Below are 20,214 nucleotides of genomic sequence, written 5' to 3'. Positions count from 1 at the left end.
TCCTCCCTGCGTGCCTCAGAGCACATAATGATGTCACTGATTGCAATGTCCCCTCCAAACGGTTGATTAGTCGTCTGATTCTGACGCCTGAGCTCACCCTTCTGGGTGAGGATGGACCTTCTACCCAATGCATGATAACGAAGACTGAGATGGGAGGGAGGGGACAGAGGGTCAAGGATTGTCAAGGAGCACTGGGTGGGGGCAGGAAGATGCTCCCCCAGCACTTTTGGAAGGGGCATGGTCCTGTGACAGACTGGATTCCCAGGCTCCAGAAAGATAGAGAATAAATACGTATTGTGATGTCATCCGGTTTGTGACAAATTCCTGCAGTAGGTTTGGGAAACCACGTGCAGCTTGAGAGAGACAGGCTTGCCTTCTGGGGTCTTCACAGCTCCCTAAAGACCCCAGGCCACACCTTGTACTGTTGCCGCCTTCCCTTCCGCTCAGGCTCAGAGTCCCACTCTAAGACTGGTTTGTCCCTGCTTCTTGGAAAGCAGCTTCAGGACTGATTCAAAAACAAAGAAACAAGCCGTGAGTCCTGCGCCCAGCCCATTTAAAGCAAACTGCCAGCTCCAACAACCAACCAGAAGCTGCTTGGGTCTTAGTGACCCCAGTAGAGCCTCCATGCACACACACAGGCTGTCAGCCGGCTGTGGCGATCCCCCAACACATGGCTAGAGTGTTCTACATGCTCACCCGGTGGCTGCCTCCCCAACACATTGTCCCAGATAGGAACAGAACTGCCCAGTGTCAGACTGTGGTGCCCAAGCCGCTTTGTGGTAAGGATTAGTATCTTGGCAAGTAGGCAGGATCCATTTGAACCTGAGGTGACTTCTATCCAGAAATCCCCAACCACTGATTCTACCTGGGCTGAGGCGTCTGCGGAGCCTTCCAGTACCTTTTCAGGGAAGCGGGCATACAGGGCACTGGGCATACAGAGTCCATGGAGAGCTGAGATCTGGGAATAGAGCAGAAGGCTGTGCCTGGCTGGGGCTCAGCAGGAGCCAGGCGATTCTTTTAGTTCATCATTGGAACGGTGTCTTCAGTGGCCTTGGAAGATTGGTAGCCTGGTACTTTGCTCACTCCTCTCCTCTCCTGTCCCCTTCCCTCCCCCTCTCCGTTATGCTCTTTCTTCTCTCCCTGTTGGGAGCTGTGAATCCCCCAGGTCCTGAATTTCTGGTAAACAACTTGTAATGCTTGCAGTTGCTCTGAGCACGAGACCCTCAGGAGTTCTTGATGGCAGGAGAGTGGTTTCTGGTGGGTTTGGCTGGGGCGTGGCTATTCCTATATAGGCTGCCCCTGGACACGATAAAGGGGGCATTTCCGTTTCAAGGATGACCCGTGTCTCTGTTTGTGTGTCTTTGTGTGTTTCAATCTCCAGCCCCTTGCCCGGCTCACAAACTGTATGGCAGTGTGTAGAGTGTAGACAGGCGTGGTGCACCACATCTCCCCTCCCTCCCCTTCCTTCCTTTCTTTTCCCTTTTCCCTCCTTTTCTTCCAGAAAAGATCTTTCTATACAGCCCAGGATAGCTTTGAACTTCCTTGGTACCCTCAGCTGGCCTCAAAGTTGAAATTCCCCTGTCTCAGCGCAAGTCCTGGAATTACAGATGTGTACTGCCATGTCTGTCTCACTTATCACACACACTGAACCCATTCTTCATGAACAGTCATCAAGGTAGGGAAGAAGGGATGGGTGGGCAAAAACAAATACCAGGCAGTGAGGGGAGGGGCTTGGGAAGTGGGCGGGGCCAGACCAGGCGGAGCTTTGCTCCACGCTTGGATTTTAAGAACATACTAAGGGAAATTACAAAGGGGGTTCAGTGGAGCGTGGAGGCGTATAGATAAGACACCTCTTCCCCCTCCTTTCTTCTTCCCCCCTCTTCTCCCTCTCATCTTCTAGCTTCCTTCCCCCTCCCCTCTCCATCTCTTCTTCTCTTCCTCCTCCTTTTGTGGGTGGGTGCACATGTGGGGGGCTGTACCTGTGCATGCATGTGCACGCATGTACACATATGTGTAGAGTCCAGAAGTAGACTTTAGATGTCTTCTCAATCTCTGTCCGCCTTATTTTCTGACACCGAAGTCCATGCTGGTTAGACAAACTGGCCAAGAAGACCCCAGGGCTCTGTCTCTCCTCCCAACTCAGCTCTGCGGTTATTGGCACACACCATAATGCCTGACTTCTACATGGATACTGGAAAGTAGCCTTCATGCTTACAAGCCAATCACTTTACCCACTGATCCACCTCCCCAGCCCCTCCATCCCTCCCTTTCCTCACTTCCTTCTCCCTTCCCCTCTTCTCTCTTCTTTTCCTACAAACCCCTACCCACACAGCTTGACAGAGAGCCGACTTCAGGTTGGGGGTGAGGTCTCATATGATAGGGCCACCTCTTCATCTTGTGATGACCAGGGAACAGTCAGTCCCTAATGGCTGGGATCTCCATAGGATGGAGAGCCTCTCTCAGGGCAGTGAGCACATGGTGGTGGTGGGGGGGGGCAAGCCCTGACTGCAGCACGTGGCATTTCTGTGCCATAAACTCTCCCACCATGGCTGCCTTCCAAGCTGGCAACTGTGAATAGGCTTTGGAGTTGTGGTTGGTTAATAAAGTCAGCTGTGAGACAAGGTCTCAAGAGGCTGAACCATCTCTCTAGTTCAGCTCCTCAGCCTGCATGGCCGCCCAGTTCAAAGCAGAGACTCCCTTCTGGAAACACAGCGAAGGATCAGGACATTCCTCCCTGATTCACCACCTGCTCAAGTGTCTGGGTACAGTAACCTCAAAGCTGAGTCTCTACACAAGCAGCTTCCCTACTGACCAGGGAGGCCAGCTGTCGAGACATCCCTATGAGGAGATTGGGGGAGTAGGTGGAAAGCCAGGGATCTGGAAGTGTCTCTGGCTCTGCTACTAATTGGTTCAGTGACCTCAGGAAGTCTACCTGATGTTCCTCAAGATGAGGAGTGGATGACCTGACCTCCACTCCTCAGGAATCAGTTGGTTAGCAGGCTGAGAACTGGGTGCACCCCCATGATTCCTGGAGAACAGGCTTCAGGCTGGGCACTGGTGCAGGGAAGCTGGTCGCTGTGACAGAAATATATCTCTGCTAAGCCAGAGCCAGCCGTCACTTGGCTCCTCTCCCTACACCATGACTCAGCTGGAATTCATGGGCACAGAGGAGAGGTGGATGGAGAGAATTCCAGAAAAAACTGTGACAGTCAGTGGTGGGTGGGCCCAGACCCAAGGAATCGAGATGTCTGCCAGAGCCGTGTCAATACCTCAGTTTACCACCGCATGGAAGGAAGGCTCTTTTTGGGTTCCTCTGGTCAATAAAACTGTGTTCAACGGCTGTGGAGTCTATGCCTTGCGGAGGTGCTGAAGAACTTCCCCGAGTGTCCCCCAGTGCCTCTCCTATGGGAAGTTCCAACACAGTTCCGTGACGTTGCCTGCAGAAGCTGGGTATGTCTAATACTTCAGACCACGTAGCATGAGAGGTCAAGGACGTAGTCTTTACCCAAGATGCTAGACCCTACGTTTGCAGGTGAACAAGCCTGCCTTTCTTCGTTCTCCCCGCCCCCCGAGATGCCTTCCCTGACCTGTAGGCAACATGCTCACATTCTATTTTATGGCATGTCTTCCTCCTATTGGGAGTCAGAGGCCAGGCAGGGTACTGGAGATATTGAAATGCCAGAGGCTGGGGAGCAGACTCTGTGGGTAAAAATGCCTGCTGTACAAGTACAAGATCCCCAACATCCACGGAAAAGCTAGGCACGGCAGCACACATCTGTAACCCCAGCCGTGTGGGCAAAGGCAGGTGGATCCCAGGGCATCATGGTGGGTGAGTCCAGTGTAGGCTTGGTAAGAGACGTTGCCTCAAAAATAAGGTGGAGAAACAACTGAGAGAAAAGAAAGACATGTGATGTATGTGGACACCTGCCCTCCACATTCACATGTATGGGCAAGCACAGCTGTGTACACATGTGCACACACATACCATATACCACACACTGCTACTACTACTAATTAATAATAATAATAATAAAATTTAAATACCAGGCAACAAAAATTTCCTTCCTTCCCCAGTCCATCCTCCCACTTTCCTCAGTCCGTCCTCCCTCCTTCCTTCCTCAGTCCGTCCTCCTTCCTTCCCTTCTTTCTCCTGCTGTTCTTTGGCACATACAAGAAACATGAGGTGTGGACACACGAACTACTCAGGTTCCTTTGTTCATGCCCTTGGCACCATACTTGGGTGAATACACCTTTTCTTCCTTTTTTATAAAATTTATTTAGAATATGCTTTTCGACGCCGAGAACTTCTGATTCATTTTTAAATAAAAAAATATGAAAATTTCCCCAAACAGAAAGGCATACTGAGAGTAATCTATAAACACAGCTTAAGCTGAGAAGAGAACCCAAACCTGAGGAGTTCCATAGAGAAGTTTGGCTTTAGTGAGACATTATTAAGACACGGGGCCTTGGGAGGTACCTGGCAAAGGGCCCAGCTGGCATGGCAGGGCGCAGGAGAGGGGGCATGCTCAGTGCAAACATCCTCTGGCATCTAGCATTTGTCCCCACAGGCCAGGATTCCAACTTGCTTCCTGTTTCCAGCTCTCCCAGGAACACATCTAAAAGACATTTTGTTTCCCTCTCCCACCTCAAAAAGCACAGATTTACAAGAGAGTCTTCCCCGAGAGATGGACCCAGGCAGACCCAAGACCCACAGGAAGGAGCAAACATCCTCACCGGGAATTTTCCATCACCGGCTCCCAGGATAAATGAGATTATTACTTACAAGAATGAGGGCTCCATCCCCACCTCCCCCACCCCCGAATACTTTTAGGTGCTGCCAAGGAAGCAAGAAAATTGATTGTGCATCTGGCCAGCCGATCCAGCCTCAGAAGTCACCTGACCTCATGGTGAAAAGGCCCTCATTTTCCTCTTTTTTAACCGCCTGCCATCTCTTCTTCCTGGTAGCCTTCCACACAGGTGGGGCGGGAATGGCAGACATGCAAATAGCCAGAGATGCCGGAAGATGCGGATGCACGCGGCACTGTTTCTCCGACTGCCTTCCGGGAGGGGACCCGGAGGGGTCCCTACTCCTGGACAGGACTCCTGGGAAGGAAAGACATTTATTTAGGAGCCTGTGTCCAAGGCACTAAAGAAACAAAACAAAGCAGTACACTATAGCACAGATTTTCACATTTTTGCTTGTGTGTATACATCAAAAGACCGGCTTCTCAGAGGCATCTGGACGGTGCCTGCGAAGTTTATCCAAGTGAAAGCATTCTCACGTGCTTCACAGATGCCTCTATTTCTTCCTTCATGTGAGAGAGAGAGAGAGAGAGAGAGAGAGAGAGAGAGAGAGAGAGAGAGAGAGATTGTGGAGGTAGACCATATCAGCAGCTCCCTTCCTGAGGGTGAATCACAGCCCTCAGGCTAAACCAGGCAGGTGCTGTGAAATCTGGCTGACGGGTCAGACCCAAGGTGATGAGCCTGCTGTGTCTCCTCTCACGCGGCTGGTGCCGCTGAGGTAAGTAATTATGACTAAGTGTGTAAGCAGGGGGGTCTGCACATTGTAATTACTCCCGAGCAAGCTCTTGCAGAGCCTGGGAGTTCCCCCAGAGGCCTGTTTGAACCATCTCTGGAGGGGGCAAGTCAAGGTGGGTCTTCTCGACGAGGGCAACCCAGAAGAACCTGAATCAGAACTTGTGCAACCACGTGGACAATTTTGGCGGGAAGACTCAAGTGAAAGTTCTCAGGATCTTAAACTATTATAAAAAAAAACATTTGAAATGTTCAGCATATCCCTTACCTTAGAGCAATCCGTGTGTGTGTGTGTGTGTGCGTGTGTATTTTCATCCGTATGCAGGTGTGTGTAAATGGGTGTGGGGGTCACAGGTCAAGCCCAGATACTCCCAAGCCTGGGACTGACCCCATAGGGAGGGCTGGCTGGCCAGCAAGCACTGGGGAATTCTTCTGCCTCCACTCTTCCAGCTCTGTAGTCACAGAAGCACACAGCTCTGCCGGGGTTTTTTTTTTATGTGGATTCTGAGGATTGAATTTGGAGCCTCATGCTCACATGGCAAACATCTTATGACTGAGCTATCTGCCTGGCTTTCAGTGCTTTCCCACAGAAATACAGCATGAGCCACACGTGTCCGCTAAGATTTTCTATAGGTTGCACTGGGAAAAGAGACATGTGAGGCTAGATGTCATGATGTAGGTAACACAGCTGACCTCAAATATAGGACTTCATCAGTCGATCAATATAAAGGTTATTAGTTCTTTAAGTTTATTTCATTTGTATTAGAGATATTTTGCACGTGTGTGTGTGTGTGTGTGTGTGTGTGTGTGTGTGCTTCCAGGGTCTTCTAGATCTGGGTGGGTATCACGCACAAACTGGTTGTGATTCCAAGGCTAGGAGCCACAGGCCAAGTGTGTAAGACACAGTGTAGCCCCGGAGGCCCAAGTTCCCCTTCATATGTGTTGAAGCGTGTCTGGGACAAGGTTGGGTTCTCAGAAGTATGTCTGATGGGCTGAACTTGTGCTATGGGAAGTTTGTTTGGATTTAAAGTTCTCGGCTGGATATAATGGTGTAAACCTATAATACTAACTTGGGAGGTGGAGGCAGGAAGATGAAGAATAGGCTACATGGAGAGACCTTGTCAAAAAAAAAAAAGAAAAATATGTTTTTCATAACATAAAATTTCCAAAAATGTTTTCAATTTTATATAACATTTATTTATGTGCAGGGTGTGCATGTCACACCACACAAGTGAAAGTCAGAAGACAACTTGTAGGAGTTGGTTCTTTCCTTCCACCATGGAGTTCCTGGGGACCAAGGTAAAATTACCAAACTTGGCAGCACATGCTGTTACTTCCTAGCTCTCTGGTTGCCCACCCCCCAAATTGCTTTCAAGTGGTCCCAGGCAGGTGTAAAGCCTAGACAAGGTGGGTGCTAAGGTGCTCTCGGCAGCACCCAAAACATCCTGACTTAGGTTAATAATTTATTCCCTCCCACAGTGGAAAAACAAATAAGATGAGATTCTGGTCCTGTTTGGCTCTGCTCCGCCCTTTGGGTCGTTCACCTCGGCGTGGGCGAGCATACCTGTAGTCCTGTGCACTCCACTCTGGGCACAAATACTGCCCTCAAGAACAGAATAGTCTGGTGACAGCCAAGGGGACAAAAGCCTCTGAGGCAGCGTGGACAAGGATGCTTCCTGCACGGGAGCCCCTGAGAGAGTGGGAGCATGGCACAGTGGGTAGAGACGCCTGCAGCTGCCCGCAAGCAGGGAGACCTGGGAGATTAGAACCGCCTTCAGCAGGCCACACATTGGGAAGGAACCCTGCCACTGGAGACAGATGCCACGCTGTACTGTCCAGATGAAACACTACACTAATCACATAGATGGCATTTTCTAGTAGCCATGTTTATAAAGGTCAAAACACACAGGTGCAATTTATTTTTAGATCATATTTTATTGAATACGTTTCCTCCAGAATATTATTGTTTCAACAGGTGAGAGCGCTCACTATTTTTTTTTCTTTTAGGAACTCTTCGAAATCCATCCCACGGCTGGCACAGTTGTTGGGCTCCATTCGGCACAGCTGTGATTCAACTGCTCCGAGTCACATGGGTTTGAGGCTGCCACGTCTGGCTGCACAGGCCCATATGTGGGTGTACGTCATGAATAGTAACCTCTGCTCCAGCTCTGGGTCCAGAAGAGAGGGCGGGCCAACGGAATGGGAAGGGGCTGAAGATCAACAAAGGAGGCAGAGCTGCCCACCTCCTCTGAGGGACTGGAGATTGGGCAACCGGGTCCTCTAACCAGGGCAGGGCGGGAAGTGCCCCTTCCCCTATGGTCCCAAGGGTGTCAGTGTGAATAGTGTAACCAAGAGAGAGGGCCCTGGGGAACATTTGCTAAATTCTGCCAAGTGCCTGGACACCAGATCACAAGGCTGACCCAGAAAAAGAGCAATTGTACCTGCAGGGGAGGCAGGGCAGGCGAGGCCACCCCAGGTCAGCAGGCGCCTCCCCCTACCCCCCCCCCTCCACCAGGGAGGCGCGCAGGTGGCCTAATGTGGAAATGTTTGAATGTGGGGCACTTGGGCTGGCGGGAGTCAGCCAGGGTGACAGGAACCAGTTCCACTGGGGCGGGACGGTGGAGGACGCTTGCCAAGACCCCGACAACATCTTTCCTAATAAGTCTGGCAGGCTCCAGGCCCCAGTCCCCCTCTGAACGACCTCTCCCCTCCACTCCAGTCTTCTCCAAGGAGGAAGGAAGGCCAGCCAAACAGAGCAGGAATTTGGACCCAGGCCTGTTTTCCCCCTAGCCTGGGCTCTGCAGCAGCTCTGCCAATTGCACAAGGGGGTCTTTTTCCACAATGCTACTCTGGACACTTGGCTGTGCTGGCCACAATCCATCTGTTATCCTGGGTCTAACTGCTGCATCTCCATGCCTGGAGAGACCTTGTGGGAGTACACCTCCCCTTCCTCCTCTCCCTCCTCTCTCTCCTCCCCCTCCTCCCTTCCTCCTCCCCCTCCTCCTCTTCTTCTTTTGCTCCTTGGACAGAAGCCACCCCTTCATTTTAGAAGGAGGTCACCTCACGGCAGTGGGAGCCTGGAATCACTGCTGGCTGTGGCTCCTGGCTTGTAGGTCTGCTTGCTCAGGAGAGGCTTCCTAAGTCGGATGTCCCAGCCCCAGTCTGAAGGACAGGCACAATGACAACACATGTGTGTTTGGGTTGGGACACTTTGAACTATGACTCCCAGAAAGAACAGCTTGTACAGTCACTATGAGTCTCCCAGCAACAAAGAATGTACCGTAGATTAGGCCTGGCTTGCAAAACATTTTTTTTTAAAGAGGCACAGCCCAGTCCTTTTATAGGGTCCTGAAGCAACGGTGGCTAGGTTAAAAAGCACAGAACGCCAGCGTCACCCACTGTTCAACAGTTGGTGACCTTTGGTGTCTCATGAGTTCTGTTCCTAAGGTTGGCTTTTTCGGCTCTCTAGACCCAGGTGTTGGCGGAGGTCAGCTGCTGTGGGGTGAAACCCTCAGGGGGAGCTTACCAAAGCCGGGAGATGATTAATACGGTTCTGGTAAGCAGAGTTAATCTTTGCTCGGACCACCCTTTGATAACGGACGGCAACGAGAAAATGAACGTGTTAACCATTAATCATGGGAAACACCGTGAAAATTGGGGTGGACAACAGTGGATTGGGAGAGGGATTCGGAGACTGGAGGGGTCAGCCAGAGAAGCCTGACCAGGCAAGGAGGAGGACAGGAAGCTAGGTGGACAGCTTTAATGGTCATGCGTGTCAGAGCTAAGGGGCGAGCACGTGCATTTGTGTGCTGGGGCACTCCCATGTGTGCACGTGTGTGGGAACACAGACGTGTGTGAGCACATATATGTGTGCTCAAGCACGTGTATGTGTGCTGCTGATGTTTGTTTTTCTTTCTTTGCCCCAGTTTCATCGCTCTGTGAAAATCCACTGGGAAAAACAGCATTAGAAAAACTGATTTTGTTGGCCTTTTTGCTCCAGTTTCCCACAGCCGAGCCCAGGACTCATTCCTGTATAGGTGGTACTCTTTGGCTCCTCTGGAGAGCAGGGGGATCCCAGGCTGGAGGAGGTCACTGTTAGCAGAGGTCACCTTGAGGCTGCTCAGCTGGGCCTGAGCACAGCCCCCTGGTTCCCACCCAATCACCTGCCAGGCTCCAGGGCTGCCCCTCCTCCAGGTTCTATTTGCTGTCCTGGAGAAATTCATCAGCACCTCAACCCCTAGTTTCCTGAAGCCAGTCCAAGAGTCAGGGGCAAAACTCCTGCCTGTTGTAGACAGTCCCTAGACTCCACCAGGGAGGCTTTATGAGAACCATGGCTGGCACCACTGAGAGTCTCTGCAGGGCAGAGAGAAGCCTAGCTTGGCAAAGGGCATCCCTGAATAGGGACACACTCTTCTTATATGCATAGCAATATGAAGAACTTACAGGGCCTGGAGGCTGAATTCTGTTCTCAGGGGGCTGATAGGCCACTGTGGAGGAAGAGGGGAAGTTTGTAATGGGTACTAGACATGTAGCAGAAACATGAATTTTCAAAGCTGAGAGGACTCACGGTACCACTGATGGCTGAAGGGGTTCACAGGAAGGGTCTGTCACATCAGGGACTGACTCTGAGGCCAGTTTGGGGTTTTGCCAAGGACAGGTCTAAGTCATCTGGGATGACCTTGAACTCATTCTGCAGCCCAGGCAGGTCTTGGAGTTTTGGTCCTCTGCTTCAGCCCCCTAGGTAGTTGGAGAGGGCCCAACCATGGCAACCTCCTTGGTGCAGAGACAGGAAGAAGTTGACAAGATCCTGATGAGGGAACCCAAAAGCCTGAACCATGAGGGTAGCCCATGGGGCAAGAGGAGAGACAGGCTACCATGTACTCATGGCTGAGCCCAAAGGCTCTGCTGCGGTGGTCCATGGCAGGAGACACCTGCCAGGCAGAGAGCGTCCATCTCTGAGGGGCAATGTCCCAAAGTGACCTCTGAAACTCTCTAGTACCCCAGAAATGAGATTCCTGGAGAGGAAGCTTACAGGGGTCCTGTCCAGGTGAACTCTCCCTTCTCCCAAAGTGTTTGTAAGTGCTTCAAACTGGAGATCTAGTCTGAGTTCCCTGACCCCACAGATGAACACACAGTAGGGTTTGTGGACTGGCACCAAATGCCTGACCTGCTTGGTGGCCTTGGGGACAGGATTGAACTCTCCAAGCTCCTGATGGGACAGGTGAGGTCTTCCTTTCCATGGGGTCAGAAGGCTCTTGTTTTGACCTGAAGTAGGGTGAGGATCAGAAAAGCAGCAAGACTGCTGCCCAGGAAACTCCCAATCCTGAAAGTTACCCGCAAGCAGGGACTATCTCAGCGGGACACCACCCGGCCCGGTTTGTAAAATAAGAAAGAATCAGAATAGAAACGACCCCGTGGTCCTGACTTCTGTTTCTTGGGATGACAGAGTTCCCCCAGCCTTCCCCACTTGTGCATTTCAAGGCTGGCGTTGGAAGCAGGGGCTTGGTGGGGCTGAGCACAGCCGGCATTTCAGCTGGCTTTAACAGTTCCCAGCCTGATCCACCCAAACATAGAGTCAGAGGTCCCCCCCAAAGCAGGGGGAAGGGGCCTAGCTAACAAAGCCTCTGCCACTGTACCCCGGGACACCACAAAAGGGACTCGGACCTACTGGGCTGTTACACCAACCAATGAGGCCTCTTCCAACTTCCAACTTCTTGCATCCTGTGACTTTGGGGAACGGTAGGAAGACCCAGGTCTGCACCTCTGAGAAGACTGGGCAAGCTGGGCAGGCTAGTGCACACCTGGAATCCCTTGGGAGCCACAGGCAGGAGGAACCCAAGTTCAAAGCCATTCTTAGCTACCTATCAAGTTCAAAACCAGCTGGAACCACCTGAGACCGTTTCTCAAAGAAATGCAAAACCTAAAAAAGGAGGGAGGGTATGCCTCTAAATCCCAGCACAGGGAAATATGTAGCCTTGCTGTGTAGTGAGCTCAAGGCCAGCCTGGACCACATAGTGAGGCTGTGTCTCAATCTGCCATGCTCAGGCTAACCCAATCACAGGGCAGAAGGTGGCCGTTTGGAGGCGGAAAAAAGTAAGTGGTCCCCAGTGGTTTCAAGGTACAGTAACGACCTTCACTGGGCAGACGTGGCTGAAGTTCCTGTTGGGTCTGACTCCACCCTAAGGACTTTCGCAGCCAAGGCGATACAAAGTTGCCACATGATGAGTACGAGGCGCTCGCATAAAAGTCGTTTTATGACTTTGGCCTGGGTTTGTAAACTGAGCAAATAGAAAAATCTCAGGAATAAAAGGGGCAATAAAATAATTACATAACACTTTGAACTCACTCTAAATACCACTTTTATTTCAAGGCTCTCCATGTGTTTTACAGGCAAGTTTAGAACTGTAGACCTGTCCCCCCTTTTTTATATAGCAGTGAGGAAACTGAGTCACTGGAAAAGTTGGGGATCCTACTGGGTTTGCGTCCAGGGAGAACTCTGGGAAAGCCACTCCGGAATACTTAGGGAAGGGTCAGCTAAAGACTCTTCCAACTGCACCTCCTCCCTGAGGTTCTCTGTGGCAGTGTTCCCACCCAGCCCGAGCCATATCTGGGTGGCTAGATTAGCAATAAGAATACCAGACAGAACCTTCCAGGTTTATTTTCCTGGTGGTGGCAGTGGTGGTGGTGGTGGTGGTGGTGGTGGTGGTGGTGGTGGTGGTGGTGGTGGCGGTGGTGGTACATGTGTGTAAGTGTATGTGTGTTTTATCCAACACATGTTAGAGCTGCATGCACATGCACACATGTGAAGGTCAGAAGATAACCTCAGGTATCCTTTTTGCTAGAGTCAACCACCATTTTGGTTTTCTGAGACAGGGTACTTCACTAGCTTGGATCTCATCAAGCAGGCTAGGCTTGGCGAGGCCTGTCTTTGTCTCCTCAGGACTGGTGTTACAGATGTGTGCCACAGCACAGACAACTTATTTTTTTAACATGGGTTCTAAGGGTTAAGCTCAAGCCTTTGAGGCAAAGCAAGTACTTTACCAACTGTGCCTTCTGCTTCTTATCCTGGCTAGCCAGCAGGCTCTGGTCCCCTGCACCTCACAGCGCCCTCTCTGTGGTTGGCATCATTGTCCTCACCCTGTGATGTGGAGAGTGAGACAAAAGCAGGGGCAATGCCTTGGTCACCTTCCCTGGAGGTGACCTTAGCACCCGAGCTTTCTCTGCCTGGACATGGACATCTTTCTCCAAGACCTTTGCTGAGCCAAGCCAACACGTTTTTCTCCGGGGAGGCCAGACATTTCCAGCTATCCCTCAGTTCCTCACTTCACTGTGTTGAGCAGGCCTGCTTGTTTCCCTGAGAGTTGTTCTGAAGACAGCCAGCTGAAGAGCAAAACCATGAGATGGCCAGGCGGTGCCAAAGTCCACATGCAGGAGAAGTTGTTACTGTGCTAGGGACAGTTCTAATACAGCGTTGTTTCTTAGTTAGTTTTCACTATTCAGAATTTGAAAGCCAGTCTCTTAAATGTGTTTGCACGGGTCCAGGGTTGCACACCACCAGCCTGTCAGAGCTGTGTGCTTGGCTTGTGTGGCACTCGGTCACTCCTTAGAATTGTCTACAGCACCCCTAGCTCAAAGGAAGCTTGAATAGCTGTTTCTCAGTCCCCCCCCCCCCCCGTGTCAGCCTAGCTCCACTCTGTCACCTCCATGAAGCTCACTGTTGCCTGGGGAAGGAGTGCCGGCCAATGGCATGCCTCTAACCAAGGTGCATCCTACTGAGCTTCCGGGGCAGATCTTCGCTGTTGGCATTGGGTATCAGCACCCAGGACAATCTTAAGGGTACATCTAGAAGATGGCAGACCCTCTGTCGGCCTGGACTCCAGGGGAAGTATAAAGCCCCTCCCCCCAGGTCAGGGCACTGACAAACCCAATGTGATGGATTCGGACACAGGCAGGGAATCTGATCCCAGGGGTAGCAGCTCAACATTTAACTACCTATAAAAAGTCAGATCCACTGGCGGTTGAATGTCACAAAATGTATAGCAACAGGCATTACCTTAACCATTAGTAGCTAGAAAACACCTTCTCCAAGCAAAGAGCACAGAGGCTCACAGTCACCCCCAACACCTAGTAGAAGGAAACCCGACGTCCAGAAATGTCCCCATCTTCTCTCTCATTAGTAACCCGAGATGAAGCTTGGCTCCTGTGAGCCTCTTCCTGGATTCTCTAGGCTGGGGGGTGATGGCTGATACTGACTTGAAGCCACCACCCACTGATTGGCCTTGGCTGCTTATACTTTGCACTCTGAAGCCACGTCAGCTTAGCAGGAAGGAGCATCATGATGGGCGAGCCTTCCCTGTCGAGTACACAGGATGGGCGTAGAGGGCTCTCCCCCAGCTTAGTCCACCATGTTGCCAGATGCCTATTGCAGGGCAAGTCTTAGCCTCCCTTGGGATGCTGGCAGATCATCCAGCCTCAGCCTCTTTACAGGCGGGAACCCAGAAATTCTGCAACTTTACCATTTTGTTTTTTTTTTTTTTTTTTCATGGAATGTCACTGCACACTCACTGCCCCCTGGGAATCACCCAGCATGAGCCTATTCTGATACTGTTGAAAACTGACAGAAAATATGAGCTCAAAGTGTAACCCTTGGGGCTGGTGGCTGAGATAAGTCACCTCCCTTTAGTATCTTATATGCAAATTAGGTGTCACCCATAGCATCCTCTTCACAGGACATTAGGAAGACCAGACCAAATGCTATGGCATGTGTGGAAGGTCAGAGGACAACAGCAGGTGCCAGTCCTCCCCTGCCCCCTTCTTTGATGCAGGGTCTCTTATCTACCCCTGCACAGGCTAGGCTAGCTGGTCCATGAGTTTCCGAAGCTCTCTGGACCCGATCTCCACTGTCTTCACCTCCCATCTCATGATAGGAGCGCTGGTCTTATAGAAGTGCGAGCTGCTATATCCCGCTGTATGTGGGCTCTGGAGATCCAAATTCAGGTCCTCAGGCTTACGTGGAAAGTGCTTTATCAAAGCAAACCAATGAGCAGCATGCTTCCGTGGTCTCTGCTTCAGTTCCTGCCTCCCGCCTTGAGTTCCTCTCCTGACTTTTCTCAGTGATGGGTTGTGATGTGGAAGTGTAAGCATAACAAACCCTTTACTCCCCGCTCCCACAAAACGAAGTATCTTTCCCACCGTGCCATCTCCTGGGATGAAGGATGTCATCTTTCATCATCTCTATGAGATGCTTCATCTGAAGCTACTGGCAAAGGTACGGATCCTGTTCCCTTAGTTAGTGTCCAGTACCATGACCAGCACCGTTCCTGCCTCTGCAGTATGGCGGTCACCAAAGGGCAGGGCCTCACTTTGTAATGACTGACACAGGAGTTGGGGCTCCACTTCAAGTCCAAGCTGGGGAAGGAACCTGGATGGGAACCAAGGTGCTAAGAGGGGCCTGGGAGAGACGGGGGATGAAGCATGCTGTTGCTGATTTGGCCATAACCGTGAAGCCACAGTGTCTGGGATGGTGATACCGTTGTGACGCAGGTACGTGGTCGTGTTGTGATGGGGAAGCTGGCAAGCATCTCCCGGACCTTTCTTAAGTACCCTCCAGCCTCTCCAGCCATTCTGATAATGTAGTTGTCAACTCCGTGTCTGGCTCTGAGACTCTCCAGGTAGTATGATGAGAGAAAGGGGAAAAGGAACCCAACTTTGTGCCCTGTCTGGTTACCACTTCTATATAAACCAGCAGCTATTCTGACTCATGGCTAACACCAGAAAGGGGATTATCTGAGTTAGGGTTTCTATTGCTGTGAAGAGACACCATGACCACGGCAACTCTCATAAAGGAAAACATTTCACTGAGGAGGAGGCTTACAGTTTTAGAGGTTTACTCCATTATTATCATATTATCATAGTGGAGAACATGACAGCTGGGAGTTATGGCAGGGTACAAACAGACATGGTTCTGGAGAATTCGACATCTTGTTCCAAAGGCAAGAGGAAGTGAACTGAGACATTGAGTGTGTCTTGAACATATATGAGACTTCAAAGCCCTCCTCCACACACTTCCTCCAACAAAACCACACCTCCTAACAGTGCCATCTTTGGGGGGGGGGCGTTTTCTCTCAAACCACCACAGGAGTAAATTGAAATGGTTGCTGTAAACTCACAACTCAACTCAGGACTTTCTAATAATGAGAAAGTAAGCCAAGCAGGCTGGGGCACTACAGCCAAGGTCATGGGCAGGAGCAACCTGGGAACAAGATGGCTCTCTGAGACCCTGACTCAGGAGTCAGCCTGTGTTCCCACATGACCCTTGCTAACCAGAATAGCATGCTGACACCTCCACCCCATCCCCTGGGATCAGTAAGTTCCTATGCTGCTTTTTGTCATCAGCCCCCACCACCCAGAGGTACAGGAGGGCTTTCTACCCAGCGGAGCTTGGGTTCTAGGCTTACAGTCTCCTGGAACAGAGGCTAAGGAAGCAGATAGCCTCTTCCATTTCATGTGAATAGTAGAGCTCCATGTAAGAAAGTCGGGGGGCTGGGGAAATAGCTTGGCAGTTAAGGGCACTTGTTGCTCTTGCAGAGGGCCAGAGTTCAATTCCCAGCACCCCCATTTCATGGTTCACAACCACCGACCATTCCAGCTCTAGGTGACCTGACGCCCTCTTCTAGCCTCTGGGCACTTGTTCTCACATGCACATACCCACTCAGAGATACATGCAAAAACATTCATAAAAAACAAAACTTTTCAAAAAGAAAAACAAGTGAATAAGAGTGATGTGTTTACTGGAATCTGCTAACAGATTATTCTGAGTTGTTCTACGCAGAGAAAAGCTGAGCTCCAGCCTCTTCTCAGTGTGTGTCTTTCCACAGGCCACTCTAGCGAGGCCCTGGAGCATGCAGCTGAGGAGAGAAAGCTGCAGGCAGATGATGGGCAGCTGCTCAGCTGCTTCTTCAAAGTGGAGTCTTTGACCTTGAAGTGTGGGTTCCTGGAAACCAGGGGACCTCAGTCAATCCCAAGGAACCAAGTGAAGGGTTTCCCACAGAACCCAGTGACTCTGTGGGGATCTGGCCATAGGAGCCTAGATATGTCTGATCCAGCACATTCTATGGAACAGCTCACCCACTGAGGAGCCTGGAAGTCTGAGCTCCAGCTCAGGCTCTGCCCCTGCCCCTGGCATGACTTTGAGCAGATCTTTCAACTTTTGTGACTCAGTTTACTCACCTGCCAAATGGAGATAATCACGCAGGCCTCAAAGGATTCTTGTAAGACTCTAATGAGTATTTATAAAGTGCTTTGCAGGAGTTTATGGTTATTTGAGCTGGGAAAGGATTTACAAATTATTCAGAAGTAAACAGTATTTAGAGTCTGGGTTTCCAACAGCCAGCAGGTTCTCCTAAATGTTTACAAGACGGTTGTAACAGGACACGCCGAGGTCCCCCCCACTCCCTGCCTGTCCTGGTTCCCTTCGCTGCCTCCATGACCTGCAGAGTGTGGCTCAGGAGTCCGACAGGATGACTGGGCTCAGACTGTAAACCAGATGCTCCAAGTTTGTTTAACATTTCTTTCAGGGTTCAGGAATGAAGAATTCGGACTTGGGGAATTGTTTTGAAAGCCTGGTAAACTCCATCCCTCCCCCAACTCCCCTTTCCCAGATTTATGTTTCATGTCTGCTGCGTTCATCCAAGGGACTCTGTGTTGCATGTGAGAGAAGCAAACCCTCGTGTACAAAGGGATGGACATTCCTCACAGGAGTTCCGAGTAAAGCACAGGAAAGGCTAGTGTGCCGGTTGAGCCCTCATGCTGGGTTTCTCCTCACGGAAAAAGACAAAGGAGCAACCAGTGCTCAGGTACAGCGACTTCACACTGTAGCTGTGAAACTCAGGAGGCCGAGGCAGGAGAATGCTGCACATTTGAGGGCCAACGGGACCACACAGGGTCCCAGGTCAGCCCGGACAGAGTGAGATTCTGCCTCAGAACAAAACAAAGAAAAGATACGCAAAACAAAAGCAGGAACTGAGACTTGGTCAGTAAAGCATTTGCCATGCAAGCATGAAGACCTAATGTGATTTTAGAACCTGTGTAAAAAGCCATGTACAGTGACCTTCACTTGTAACCCAAGGGCTGGAGAGGCAGAGACAGGATTCCTGGGCTTGCTCACCAGTCAGTGGACCCTACTTGGTGAGTTCCAGGCCAGTGAGGTGCACACTTTCTGAGTGAGCTTGGGTGACCTGGCGAAGGAGGGAGCTGTGGACAGAGCAAAGCTCCCTGGGCTGTGATATTAGCGGAATCCATCTCTGGTTTTTAGTCTGCTCTGAGAAGTGATTGCTGTTGGGGTAAATAGGAGCAGGGAAATCGGAGCCCTGGACCTCTTCAGCATCCCCCCCCCCAATCATCTCAAAGGGATGCTGCCATGCCAAACTCAGAGAGTCGGAGCTTCTGAAACCAGAGAGGGGGTGTCAGCAGGAGGAGTGGGTTGCAAAGAGCTTCCCGCAAAACTCCGCCAAGGGATGTCTGCAGAGCCACAGGTCTGCTCAGACTCACCCCCACCAGCATCTACTTGGAATCCCCGCCATATGGGTGTGGGACAGGATGTGAGGGAACCCAGCCAGTCTCCTGGAAATAACGATCTAGAGGGGAAATGGAAAATGACAGTCATTCCAGAGCGCCGCTCAGAGCACGGGATGAATAAAGAGCTCTGCAGAATGCTCACAGCCCCGCTCACTAACAGGATTCCGCCATGCTCAGATGAGCACCACAGGTGTTCTGCTCCAGGCCAAGCAGCTCCGCCTAGAAAGTCCTCCCTCTCAGTCCCCAGTGCTGAAGTCTCCTCTGTGGCATACCACAGCCAACACCCCTGCTCCCAGAAGCCCCTCTGTCTTCGTTGCACTTCACGCTCTTAGCTAGGTGCTCCTCCCTGGCACCTTTGATCCCGCCACCAGTCAACTTCCATATTTCCGACCTTGCGCCGCCCCTCACATGAGAGTGAAGGATATATCCTGCACCCAGTAAGAGCTGTGCGGGTTCAATCTGTAGGGGTTAATTAAATCCAACTAAAAAATGTTATCAGTCAAAATAATGAAAGTATGCAGTTGTGTTTGCTGGCATGGAAGGAAGGAGTCCTAGAGCAATGGCAGCCACTCAGGAAGCTCACATGGGATCAAAAGCATGAGACCAGCCTGGGCAACTTAGGCAGACCGGATGTCTAAACGAAAATAATAAAAAGAGGAAGACAGGTGAGAAGGTGGGTAACAGCCGAACCCAATAAGCTGATGTCGTCCCCAGGACCCTCGTGGTGAAGGGAGAGAAGAGACTCAGGCCAGTTGTCCCCTGACCTCTACACAGGCGTGACCACACACACACATGTTTTATAAATACACATACAGAAAATAAATTTTAAAAAGTGAAAATAATAGCCAGGAGGGGTGTTGCTCAGTGGTAGCACGCACACGTGGTATGGGGGGGGGGGCAAGCTTCAGTTCTCAGTGTTGAAAACTACAAGGATCATGTCACGGAAATGATCAGTGTTAAAAAGCAGGCTGTGACCTAGAACGTGCCGGAAGGGCTATTTGTGTCACTGCGGATGTGTCTGGTCCATGATGGTCTGGACAGGAAGCGCGAGCTCATCCAAACAGTCCATTGAAAGGTGTTTAGGTGAAAAGGGGGCCACTTTATGAGCAGTGGCAGAGGGGACGGGCTGATGACAAACTTGCAAAGTAGGGTCCCACAGGCAAAAAGAACAAAAGGCAAGAGTGTTTCCAGGCCACACACAGGCTTGGATCCTTCTGCGGAGACCGAAGCCAGGACGAGCCATCCCTGCGGTAGTAACTCAGGGAGGCTCTCCTGAGCTCTTCCTGCCCCGCCTTCCATGCTGGACATACAGAGAGGCAGGCACTGGGACCACAGAGAGGTCATCTCTTGGGAAACCGGAGCAGATAGAACATGGAAATAGGGACCTCAGAAGGACACGTTCTACAGGTCATGGAGAAGTGACTGGGAGAACCACTCGGTTTGCTCATTGTCCTTTCCACTTTGTTTTATTTTCACAACAAGTGGATGCTATTTCTATAACCAAGGAGAAGGGAAATAGGCATTCCTCTGAGTTCTCTGACTCCCCAGAAAATCCACTCAGGAGAAACACGGCCTAACAGTGCCCCTTCACGTGTTTCTGCCTGCAACCTGCAAGGTTAAACAACTGTCCTGTTGACTGAACTCTTTGGGGGCACATTCTAGGCAAGACCCCGGATGTGAAGCTGTTAGCTAATGAGACAGATGCAGGCATGGACCCCACAAAGCCTAAAATCCAGCAGAAAGCTCAGACACAGGTCAGGGTATCGCACGGCAGAGAGGAAAGACTGTGAGGGACAAAGAGGTAGAGTTCAAGGGTATCCTAACCCCCAGCGAGCATGGCCTCTTCCCTCTGCTGAGAGGAGTCTGGAACTTTTGCTAACATTAGAATAGAGGTGTCACCTTTCCCACCGGACAGACAGACCCACAAACAAGCCAAACCCTCCATTTAGTCCTCCAACTGCAGTCTGGGAAACTGAGGATGGGACTCAGCGGAAGAGCACTTGCCTACACACTTGAGGCCCCTGGCCTTCAGCCCCAGCACCACAAAGTAAAAGAAAAAAGAAAAATGAAAGAAAACAAGCAGGGACTAAAGAACATGAACAT

The sequence above is a fragment of the Alexandromys fortis genome, unplaced genomic scaffold (genome assembly GCF_014885135.2).
Source record: "Alexandromys fortis isolate MF-2015 unplaced genomic scaffold, M_Fortis_MF-2015_v1.1 scaffold_12, whole genome shotgun sequence".
NCBI lineage: Eukaryota > Metazoa > Chordata > Mammalia > Rodentia > Cricetidae > Alexandromys > Alexandromys fortis.
The sequence above is the reverse complement of the archived record's forward strand: the minus strand, read 5'-3'. Positions refer to the sequence as shown.